The following is a 1,881-nucleotide window of genomic DNA, read 5'->3' as shown; positions in this document are numbered from 1 at the left end:
AACACAACAAAGGCTGTCACTGGAACAGAGTTTTGAGCTAATGTTAGCAATTGAACAACTGTAGATATCTAAAATGTTTTTGAAATTATTCCCATCTTCTGTTATTGTTTGTAATGAAATTTTTTTTATTATTAAATGCAATAAACTCAGATTGAATAGGCTTAATTCATGTACACCCCCTTGTCGGAAGTTATACAATTTTTATTTATAGAAACACACTTTTCTAGTAAGGGTATGGGAAATGTAGTTGACAGAGGGAAGAACATATTTTGAAAAACATTTATTTTTGTGATCAGTAAATTGCACACAGCACGGTGCTGGTCTATGGTACTCAGGGTATCAAAGGGATGAAAGAGGCAAAAAGATCCAAAATTGAGTCTAGCTCTCTGGCTGCTGTTTAGGGGACACTTTATATTTTGCTGTTGAGTTTTGATTTGTGACTTAGTGTCGGTAGAGAAGAGTTCAGTTTTCTCTGTTATACGGTAGCGCCGTTATGATTTTGAAAGATGTATTTTTTACTGAAGAATCTTGCCTCTTTCAGCTTGAATTAAAACCACAGGTAAAAAAGAAGACTTAGATCAGTTAGGGGATTCAATTTCCATTTGAATACTTCATCCTGACACAGCATGCAGTCGCACAGCATATCCAGATATGCATCTCTTAGCAGCTGTATCTGACGCTTGCTGCAGTCTCTGATGTCGAGGCAGGTAGTTCTAAACACAGGAGCTTTTGATTTCATTAAGGCAGTGCTGATACTGAGGATCTGCCAAGACTTTTAGGCAAGAATTTTGCATTGCAGAGAGGTTGTGCAAAAGAAGCCAGAATACCTTTAAGTACTGAATGTAATTATCAAGAACATCACAGAATTCACAAACTCCTTTGACTAAAAGAGTAACTACCTGCCTCGCCACCCTGAAAAAAATAATCAAAGAAAGGAAAAAGTTCCGTGATCATTCCGTGATCATTATCTCAAATTATTCTTCCCGTGATAAGAATGTGACAATCATTTTTTAAATCTATCTACCCAACTGTAATTAGGCTTGTTGTAATGTTTAAAACTCACATTGTTGTCTAACCTGATGGCTCAAAATAACATACACTGGTTTCTGTGTCCGTAATGACTTCAGATTACATCTATCTTTCAGCTGCTTTCACACATCACGTAGCCAGTCATCTTTCTTCCCACGCTTCTTTCTTGAGAGGCCCAACAACCCTTTGTAGCGTCAGGAATCAGAGGGGCTACAACTCTTTGTAATGACCATTGTCAAGAATCTGGGACATTCTCAGCATCAGTAATGTTTGGATGTAAACATAATGAGTAATATAAAAAAGTACACCCCAAAGTAAATATTTGACATTTTAGAAAACAAGCTTATTTGCTCAAAAACATGTAAATTAGGTTCTCCAGTCAGTGCCCTTGATCAAGGCACTGGCTCAGATCTGGATCTGTAAGTAGGTTCCCACTGCTCCCATAAGGGATGGGTTAAAGTGCAGAGAATGAATGTTGCTACATTTGTGTGTATGTGACAATAAAATTACCTTTCTTCTTAGCATGTCGATGTCAATATCTCTGCATAGTAAATATGAAGTTACCATCAGCAGCCGGTTAGTTTAACTTTGCTCAAAGACTGGTCTACACCTGTCTCCATACAAACGATGAACTTTGCACATTTCAACCGGCCAGGAAATAGTTCCACACGTAACCCCAGAAAATTCACAATTGATATTTCTACAATTACGTTTTTGTGTGTATTATTATGAAAATTTCACTTTATGAGTTTTTTTTAATATTAATATGAGTTCCCCCAGCCTGTCTATGGTCCCGCAGTGACTAGAAATGGTGATAAGTGTAAACCAAGCCCTGGGGATCCTGCTCTGCCT

General features: G+C 37.5%; 1 protein-coding gene across 1 annotated transcript in view; it reads right to left on the bottom strand.

The window, feature by feature from the left end:
* Nucleotides 1–1,881, bottom strand: part of LOC116695270 (ephrin type-B receptor 1) — a 96,038-nt gene that overhangs the window by 11,817 nt on the left and 82,340 nt on the right. The window lies entirely within an intron of this gene.

Source organism: Etheostoma spectabile, chromosome 9 (genome assembly GCF_008692095.1).
Source record: "Etheostoma spectabile isolate EspeVRDwgs_2016 chromosome 9, UIUC_Espe_1.0, whole genome shotgun sequence".
Taxonomy (NCBI): Eukaryota; Metazoa; Chordata; class Actinopteri; order Perciformes; family Percidae; genus Etheostoma; species Etheostoma spectabile.
The sequence above is the reverse complement of the archived record's forward strand: the minus strand, read 5'-3'. Positions and strand labels throughout refer to the sequence as shown.